Raw genomic sequence first — 9913 nt, 5'->3', positions numbered from 1 at the left:
AAACTTTTGCCATGGATGTTAAGAAAATCATGCAATTGTTAAGTGAATCGTGCAGTTGTTTTCTGCTGGTTAATCACCACAATAAAACTATTTGAATTTGAATTCATGAAGTTATTAAATGAATCCCACTTCTCCCATTGACTTTGCTTGCTGAAAGCTGGCTAGGAAGGTCACAAAGGATGACCACATGAGAAAATTATAGTTAGAGGGTTGGATTTTAGGCAGAAAAGTACCCTTCCCATTGTAGTTTATTTCCAGTCCAAGTCTATCCCTTTGTCCACCCTGCACCTGATCCAAGTTGTGACAGATCCTCATTTTTATGAACTTGTCAAACTGGGTTTCTCTATTTCTAATTTGTATGTTTGGTTTTCTCCAAAGCTCCATGTCTGTTCATAGTTTCATGAAGTATTCTTCACTCTACAAGGTGTTGTTATTGTTTAATTGGCAATTAAATATTATATAATTCAGATAGTGTCAGCAATATTTACTGAAATTTACTTCAGTTAGGTTTGAAAATGTGATATAAGATTAACTGAAATTTACTTCATTATTGGGTTTGAAATTATAACATTCACTGAAATTTACTTGAGAATTGGGTTTGAAAGTATAACATTCACTGAAATTTACTTCAGAGCTGGGTTTGAAAATATAAGATTCACTGAAATTTACTTCGGTTTGAAAATATGATGTAAGATTCACTGAAATTTATTTCAGAGTTGGGTTTGAAAATATGATATGAGTCCCTATTTAATTGTGAAGTAAATATTAAAAACTGGGTGTGTTTGCTGAGAACAGTGAGCAACAAATATGCTTGTTAAATCACCGGTGACAATGTGGCATTCAGTAATACTCAGTGTCCTTAGAACTCCCCAATTAACTAAAAAATGTTTTTTAAATGGGTAAAATATAAATGCAAGACGTTAGGGAGTAAGACTACCAAAACCATATGACAGTGAATGCAGTCTTTTTTTAAAATGGACTTTCATTGTCTGGTGTTGCGGCTTCTCAGAAGATCACATCACATTACTGTTAGCATACTGTGATATTGTGTAACTGTAGCAAACCTTTTTTTCCTCAAGAGAGAATTTCCTGTCAGCATGACATATAATGGGCGGAAAATGGTCTCAGGCAAACCTGGATTTGCAAAACAGAATCTCTGCAAGGGGATTTGTGTATTTTATTTTTTTTTTAGTCCTTAGTTCCATTTGTATGGCTGCCTATCTAACTCTGGGTGGTGCCTTATCTGTTTGAATTGCAACTGAAAAACATCTTGCATTTCTGCAGCTAAATTTCAAGTGGGTCAAAAAGACAGCTTTACAAATACCCCCTCTACACACACACACACACACACACACACACACACACACACACAAATTTAGAAGTGCAGCTTTTATTCTTTAGGTATGCGTTATTGTAAGGCTTTGTCACACAGTCAGCTAGATATTCAGACTGGATGTGGTATTTTTATCCAACTACTGAGTCTTACCCAAAGACCTGGGATAGTCAGGTATGGATGCTTGATGGTGATATTATGGTTTGTTGCATAACCAGGCAGATGTTCAGACTGAATTTGGAATTTTTATAGGCAGATGTTGATGTTTGATGATGTTAGAAGCATCCTTGCAGGATATAAACTTCCGATTTAAAGTTGCCTTTTGAAATTGACTCATGGTGAATTTGTCACTGAGTCAATTGCAAAAGGTAGCTTTATTGAGTGAGGAAGGGCAGAGATTCTCAAAGTATTCAGCACATGCATTTAATCAGAACCAGTTTGGAATTCAGGAAGGAAGTGAATCTTCAGTAAATCTTATTTTCTTTCTAAACAAAGGCTGCTGCTGCTATGATTATGATTATGATTAAGATTAAGATTATGATTATGATTATGATTATGATTATGATTATCTTAAATTAACTGCTAATGTGAAGAATCACCAAACAATTTTTGCAAGAGTGCAATGAGACACAAATGCCTGTACAACTGAGGGGATGTGCAAAAGAAAGGCTGCTGGGAAATCCAGGAGTCAAAAGGATTTGAAATCTGCTTTTCAGTGGTTCAGGAAAACAATAGGAAGGAAGCTAGTTTGAACTGCCTGCTTGGTCTTTTATGAGTCTGGCCACCAATAAGTGTCCAGTGTCCATCTGGGAAATGAGAATTACCCTGCCATTCTCTTTTATAGCTAGGGGCTGGTTGCTGTCCTTGTGTTTGTTGGCAGATAGTGTGGGCTGATGTGCAGTATCAGTGCATCACAGCACAAGTGTCATCTTTCCCTCTCCAAGGGTCTTACATATCAGGTTTTAAGGCCCTGGGAAAGAGGAGGAAGGAAATGGAAAAAGCACTTGACTTCTAGAATGTCTACACCAGCCAAGACCCACAACTTGGTCCTTCAGACAGGAAAGTAGTCATTGTTTCAATGGTTTGACCCAGCTACTGGGGCAGCTAGCAGCTTGTGCTGGGCTGGTCCACAGGAAGGAAATGTGGAGCCTTTTGTCTGAGCAGTCCTAACCTTCTCTACAACAACACACCATGTGAAAGGGAGAGTTTTTGTCACCTCCCTTCAGCCTTTCCGGTGACAATGAGGAACACTGGCACATCAGCCATGACAACTGAACTTCCAACCGAGAAATGAACTGCTTTGCAGGCAAGAATTCATCAGGAAAAGTCCACTTTAGTTGAAAGGGGTTTCCTTACAAGGTAATTGCTTTTCTTATTTTGCCTTCCTCAATCAGGCATAGTTGCTCTTTATTCTTCTAGAGACCCTGCAGATAAATAAGTTTGGTTTGTATGAGCTAGGAAGCTTTGCAGTTAAGGAGGGACTTGGATATGTTTTTGATTTGTCCAAGGGGCTTAATACACACCTTTCCATGGTGTGAGATTTAAAAACCCAAAATCTGATACTCACAACTCGAAGACAAGTCTGGTTAACAAAGGCAAAGATTTATTGAAAAGAAAATTGAAAATAATAAAGAAAATAATAAAGAAAGAAAGTGTTTGCAAACGCAGCCTCTTAGACCCAAATTGGATTGGGTTCAAAGAGCGCGCTGAGCAAGTTTCAAACCAGGCATTTATACTTTCTTTTCTCCATACATGCCCCCCTAAGAAACTTAAGTTAGTCTTTGAAGTCATTTACATTTCTAAAAGATCTTCTTTGAACTTTTACATCCAAAAGATTTATTGTAACAACTTCCTTACATCCGTCACTACATTATCTGGTTTTACTCACCACCTTGAGATGTTCCTATCCTTTTTAACATTTCAAAAGAACTTTGTTGATTACCATGTGTGAATTCTCTGTCTAAGCAGGAAATAGATAGCCCCACATCTTAGTGTTACATTTGATACAATTTATAAAAGAATAACCTTTATTTATTTTCCTTTAATGGCTAAAGGGACGCGGTGGCTCAGTGGGTTAGGACGCTGAGCTTGTCGATCAGAAGGTCGGCAGTTTGGCGGGTCGAATCCCGAGTGCCGTGAAGCAGAGTTAGCGCCTGTTACTCATCCCAGCTTCTGCCCACCTAGCAGTTCAAAAGCACGTAAAAATGCAAGTAGAAAAATAGGGACCACTACGGTGGGAAGGTAACAGCGTTCCGTGTGCCTTTGGCGTCTAGTCATGCCGGCCACATGACCACGGAGATGTCCTCAGACAAGCGCTGGCTCTTCGGCTTTGAAACGGAGATGAGCACCGGCCCCTAGAGTCGGAAACGACTAGCACGCATGTGCGGGGGAAACTTTACCTTTACCTTTTAATGGCTAAAGAGATATCAGTTGGTTTGTAGCTATAGCAAAATATTTATTACTATAGTTTTCTCCTCTGGCTATAGATCTGACTTTGGAAATGAGAAAAGGAGAAAACCATTAATGGGAGTGGGGGAGCTTTTGGAAAAGAAGGTGCAAGCCTATGAAAGACAAAAGCATGATTGGGTTTTCCTGGAAGTTGGGAAAGGGAGAAGAAACTCACAGTTCTGTTTTTCTGCCCCAGGGCAATAAAGGACATTCATAGAATTTCTGCTCTGTCCATTTTAATTTGGTTTTTTAACTTTTGTATGATGGATTTTTTAATTTCCTGTAAACCGCCCTGAGTCCTCAGGGAATAGGGCGGTATATAAATGTAACTAAATAAATAAATAAATAAATTTCTTGACCTTGTCTACTTTGAAGGGATGTGTGTGTGTTTGTGTGTGTGGAGGGGTTGTCAACAGCACCACAATGTCCCAAGGAAAAGACTCTCCTGTAAAAATTACTGGAACTTGAACTGGGGATCTATAGCACATTACAGGTAGTTATTATTTATTATTTATTTTTATTATTTTAATTCCATTTATATTCCGCCCTTCTCCGAAGACTCAGGGCGGCTTACAAACATAGCAGTAGCCTTCATTCTATGTATATGCCTGCTTATTAGGGCTTTCACACACACCCCCAAGCAGCATTATTACAAAGTCAGCTTAATTGCCCCCAACAATCTGGGTCCTCATTTTACCTACCTCGGAAGGATGGAAGGCTGAGTCAACCTTGAGCCTGGTGGGACTCGAACCTGCACTAATTGCAGGCAGTTGGTGTTACTTAAGGAGGCATTAGCCCACTGCTCCACCAAGGCTCTTGACTTGCAACCATTTGTTTATTAGTCACTGTTCGAAGTTTTACAATGGCACTGAAAAAAGTAATTTACAACCATTTTGCACACTTAAGACCATTGCAGCATCCCCATGGTCACATGATCAAAATTCAGATGCTTGGCAACTGGCATGTATTTATGACAGTTGCAGGATCCTGTGGTCATGTGATCTCCTTTTGCGACCTTCCGGCAAGTGAAGTCAATGGGGAAGCCAGATTCACTTAACAATTGTGTGTGACTAACTGAACCACTGCAGTGATTCATTTATCCACCAGGGCAAAAACAAAAGGTCATAAAATTCACTTAACAACTGTCTTGTTTAGGAACACAAATTTTGGGCTCAGTTGTGGTTGTAAGTCAAGAACTACCTGTAAATCCAACATTTTTTGTGGGAAAGGAAACAGTACAATTCCATTTCTTTCGTATCTGTAAAACCAGGGGTCTTCAAACTTGGCCCTTTTATGACTTGTGGACTTCAACTCCCAGAATTCTTCAACTGGGCACACTGGCTGAGGAATTCTGGGAGTTGAAGTCCACAAGTCATAAAAGGGCCAAGTTTGAAGACCTCTGTGTAAAACCATCCAAACTGGGGGTGTTAACTTGGGAGAATCCAAACAAAGCCTGATCTCTATTCCATTTCTTATTGGCAGCTGGGCCAGTCACTTGAAGCATGACACTCTCTCTCTCTCTCTCTCCCTCTCTCTCTCTCTCTCTCTCTCTCTCTCTCTCTCTCTCTCTCCCCCTGTGTGTGTGCGTGTGTGTGCATGTATGTATTTGTGAGATTCATTACCTCAAGGAAAAGCCAGGAAAGATGATAGAAATCTCTGTGTGGAGAACAAGGAGGCTATGAATTCCACACAGAGAGGTAGGCGATGGCTGGGAACTCAGAACGTGGGCAGCTGAAGCAAGAATCAGACTGAGGGAAGCCAAGAGAGATGTTTGTCACTTGCCCCTTCTTTATTGAGCATGCTGGGGAAAATGTCTAGCCTACAATTAGCACACTGTTTCTTCCTCAAAACATGAAAAACAACGTGGGCTGTCTTTGATCCCTTCCTTTCCCTAATGAAGAAGCCCAGATTTTGCTTATGAACTTTAGGGCTTTACCCAGAGGCTTGTGAACAGCTGCTCGTGAAGGCTCAGCATCCTTCAGAAGAGGCCAGAGTGGGGCACATTACAGCCCACATCCAGAGCCCTGGTGTTTCATCCTTTGGGCTCATGTGAAGGATGAATTCAGATGAGGAGAGGCAGGGTGGGAGAACATGAATGGCATTTGGGGAGAAGGGAGCTTTCCAAGAGCAGTTATTTCATCTTGCTATGAGTGCATTGCCCTCATGATGTTTTGGGTTCTAGATGCAGCCAAAGATCTCCCCAAAATGCTGAAAACCATGAAAAACACACACTTTTTGTTTGAAATATGGTCTGCAGAAGGGCTGCATGAATGTTCTGGGTTTCTGTTGGGCAGCAGTTGTGACATTAACTATTCAGTGCAGGACATAATAGTTTTACCTAATACAGTCCTTGGTTGTATAAACAGAGGCCTAGAATTTTGTTTAGTTTAGTTCCAAAGTGCAGGTAATCCTGAACTTACAACCATTCATTAAGTTACAATGCCATTGGAAAAAGTGATTTATGACAGTTTTTTACACTTATGACCTTTGTAGCATCCCTATGGTCATGTGATCAGAATTCGTGTGCTTGGCAACTGGCATGTATTTATGATGATTGCAGTGTCCCAGGGTCATCTGATAACCTTTTGTAACCTTCCAAGAAACAAAGTCAATGGGGAAGCCAGATTCATTTAACAACCATGTTACTAACTTAGCAGCTACAGTGATTCATCTGTGAATCAGACTCAGAATAGGGCTGGAAGAAGAAGACCTTGGAGGTCTTCTACTCCAGGCCCCTGCTCAAGCAGGAGACCCTATACCAGGGGTAGGCAACCTCTGCTCTTTTATGACTCATGGACTTCAACTCCCAGAATTCCTGAGTCAGCATACAGACTCAGGAATTCTGGGAGTTGAAGTCCATGAGTCATAAAAGAGCAGAGGTTGCCTGCCCTATACCATTTCAGACAAGTGACTGTCTAGTGACTGACTAGTCTCTTCTTTAACATCCAGTGATGAAGCAAGTTGTTCCACTGGTTAATTGTCCTCGCTGGTGGAAATCTCCTTCCTAACATAAGAATGCTTATAAAATAGCCCAAAAGAGCTAATACAGTCCTTGGTTGTATAAATAGAGGCATAGAATCAAAGTCATGTGAAGTATTAGTACTGCTTTATAAAGCCTCGGTAAGGCCACACCTGGAATACTGCATCAAGTTTTGGTCACCACATTATAAAAAAAGATGTTGAAACTTCAGAAAAAGTGCAAACAAGAGCAACTAAAGATGATTATAAAGGCCTGGAGACAAAAAAAAAACATATGAAGAATGGTTGCAAGAAGTGGGTGGGGCCAGTCTAGAGCAAAGAAGGACTAGAGGTGACATGACAACAACATTCTAGTACTTAAGGGGCTGCCACAAAAAGAGGGGGGGGGTCACCTTATGTTCTGAAGCACCTGAAGGTAGGACAGGAAGCAATGGATGGTTACTAATCAAGAAGAGAACCAACCTAGACCTAAGGCAAAATTTCCTGACAAGCAGAACAATTAACCTGTGGAACAACTTGTCTTCAGAGGTTGTGGGTGCTTCATCACTGGAGGTCTTGAAGAAGAGATTGGACAGCTATTTGTCTGAAATGGTATAGGGTCTCCTGCTTGGGCACCAAGTTGGACTAGAAGACCTCCAAGGTCCCTTCCAGCTCTATTCTGGTTATCTATCTCCCTTAGCAACAGAAATCTTGGGCTCAACTGTAGCCATAAGTGGAAGACCACTTCTACCTTCTCTTGGGAAACAAAGCTTTGAAAGGGGACTCTGTCTGAAATGTGCTTTCATGTGAACTGCTTTCATTTCAAGGGGAATTCACAAGAAGGAGGTCAAAACAAAGAGCGGCTTCCTGCAATCTTGCTAAATTACTTCTAAGAAAAATGTATGAACTGCAGATTAGGCATTTAACTTTCTTCTTCCTGAGCTCTTTCCTTTCCTTCCTTTTTTTTTTTTTTTGAACAAACAAAACATAAAAAAAAAGGAAGAAGAAAAATAAACCACACTTAAAAGCAAAAAGGAAAAGAGAGATTTATTTCCTCATGATTTTGCTAAAGATAATATTACACAAATAAAACTAATATAACTACATTAAAAATATTTTGTGTGTTTGCATATGTGTGGGCTTGTTACACGTAACTCACACACATTGAGTCAAGAATAAATGCAAATATTTTAAACATCCAAATTCAATATTTCTAATCACAACGTATGTACAGAAGGGGGCAAATATTTAAGATAAGAGATAACCATTGTCATTTTTTTTATTGTGGGTACTCTGGTACACATTAAATGTGTACACATACATAATACACATATAGACATGCTATATACACACATATGTATATACCTACACCCTTACATATAAATACATACTAGATAGGGGGACCAGATTTGCATACATGTACCTTGATTGCAAGGGTGCTCAAAGTTGAAGTTGTCTCCGGGGCTCATGAGCGGGTCGTGGGATTACCGATTCCCACGACGGGGAATGGCAGCAGGTGGATAGACAGAGGGCCGTATTGTTACCGGGAGGGCCGTCTCCGCTATTTGCAAGCGGTGAGGCGCTCCGACCCTCTGCCTCTTCCTCGAGGTTCCGGGGGCGAGGATGTGCAGCCTCCTGAGCTCCGTCTGGTGTACCTGAATGCCAGGTCCGTGGTTAACAAAGCTCCCCTCGTCAGGGATTTAGTTGAGGGTGAGCACGCGGACCTGGCTTGCATCACGGAGACTTGGTTGGGCCCAGAGGGTGGGGTCCCTTTGGTTGACCTCTGCCCACCAGGCTTCCGGGTGCTACATCGGCCACGAGCTCATGGTAGGGGTGGGGGTGTGGCGGTGACTATGAGGAAGACCTTATGTCCGCGGGAGACCACCGTTCCTCAGATAGTCGGGTGTGAGTCTCTCTTTGTGAGATTTGGTTCTGAGGCGCAGTTGGGCTTGCTGCTGGTGTACATTTCGCCTAGTCGCACAGCGGCAGCCCTGCCCGAGCTGCTCGATATCATCTCGGGGTTGGTGGTTGAGTTTCCCAAACTTATTGTTTTGGGAGACTTCAATCTACCATCCCTGGGAGGCTCATCTGAGCTAGCTCGGGAGTTCATGGCTTCCATGACGGCCATGGACCTGACGCAAGTAATTTCTGAACCTACTCATGAGGGAGGCCACACCCTTGACCTGATTTTTTTATCTGGACGGTGGTTGGATGATCTTGGTGGGGGCTCTCCATTTATTATGCCCCTGTCATGGACCGATCATCATCTCCTGCGGCTGGTCTTCCGTTTTGCCAACCCCCGCTGTGGGGGTACGGAGCCAATTAGATGGTACCACCCCAGACGCTTAATGGATCCTGATAGATTCCAAGCGGCGCTGGGGTCCCCACCTGCCTCCACTGCTCACAACTCGGCGGATGCCTTAGTGGAAGCCTGGGAAAGGGCAGCCACTGAGGCACTTGACTGGGTTGTACCCTTGCGGCCCCTGACCCGGTGCAGATCCCAGCGAGCTCCATGGTTCTCCTCGGAGCTCCGGGAGATGAAGCGTCGGAAACGGGGCCTAGAGAGTTGTTGGAGGTCTAGCCGATCCGAACCCGACCGGTTGCGGTTAAGAACCCATATTAGGTCTTATCTCGCAGCGATGAGGGTGGCGAGGTGTAATTACTTCTCCACCCTCATCGCGTCCGCAGATAATCGCCTGGCCGCCCTGTTTAGGGTGACTCGCTCACTTCTTAATCAGGAGGTGAGGGAGGATCCCTTGCAGGGTCGTGCCGAGGAATTTAGTCAACATCTGTCGGATAAAATCGCTCGGATTCGGACCGGTTTGGACTCCAGCTGGGCAGAGTCTGGCGATCAGGACACGGGTGGTCTTGTCAATGTTATCTGGGAAGAGTTTGATGCTGTGACCCCTGATGAAGTAGACAGGATTATGGGGAAGCTGAGCTCTACCACATGTTTATTGGACCCGTGCCCTTCCTGGCTGGTTTATGCAGCTAGGGAGAGGACACGAGGCTGGTTCCAGGCGGTTATATCTGCTTCTTTGAGTGAGGGTTATTTCCCCACCGTCTTGAAGGAGGCGGTGGTGAGACCTCTCCTCAAGAAGCCTGCCTTGGACCCAGCTGTATTGAACAACTTTCGTCCAGTCTCCAACCTTCGCTTTCTTGCGAAGGTTGTTG

Source organism: Vipera ursinii, assembly GCF_947247035.1.
Source record: "Vipera ursinii genome assembly, chromosome: Z".
Taxonomy (NCBI): Eukaryota; Metazoa; Chordata; class Lepidosauria; order Squamata; family Viperidae; genus Vipera; species Vipera ursinii.
The sequence above is the reverse complement of the archived record's forward strand: the minus strand, read 5'-3'. Positions refer to the sequence as shown.